The sequence below is a fragment of the Crocuta crocuta genome, unplaced genomic scaffold (assembly GCF_008692635.1).
Source record: "Crocuta crocuta isolate KB4526 unplaced genomic scaffold, BGI_CrCroc_1.0 scaffold751, whole genome shotgun sequence".
NCBI lineage: Eukaryota > Metazoa > Chordata > Mammalia > Carnivora > Hyaenidae > Crocuta > Crocuta crocuta.
In genome coordinates this window covers 2,588,035-2,588,479 of record NW_027530353.1, presented here as the reverse complement: position 1 = coordinate 2,588,479, position 445 = coordinate 2,588,035, and positions in this window count along the sequence as shown.

Here is a 445-nt window from a genome sequence, read left to right as displayed (position 1 = left end):
TAGCCGGGACCCGCTTCGCGCCGCCCCGACCAATCCCCGCTCGCCTTGCTAATTTGAACCCCGGAGGCCACCCAATCGCGCGCCCCCTTCTAGTGTTGCCCCGCCCCCCGGCGCCACCTCCCTAACGGCTGTTTGTTTTTGCACACGGCACACGGGGGCGGGGCCTCCAGCCCCGACACCTATGGCCCTGCGTGCGAGCGGGGACGGGGCCACGCGCGGCTCTCCGCCTGTCCGCGAGGCTCGAGCCGGATGAATGGAGTGGCGGACCAATGAGGACGGACGGCTGGCGGAACTCAGCCAATGAGAACCTCGCCCGCTAGCAGGGGAGGCGGGCCGCTGGGAACGACAGCGGAGCTAGCCAATGGGTGGGGCTACTGGAGGTGGTGGCTGTTTTCCCGCGCGTTCTCGGCGGGGAGTGGTCTGTGAGTTGTGTTCTGAACGGAAG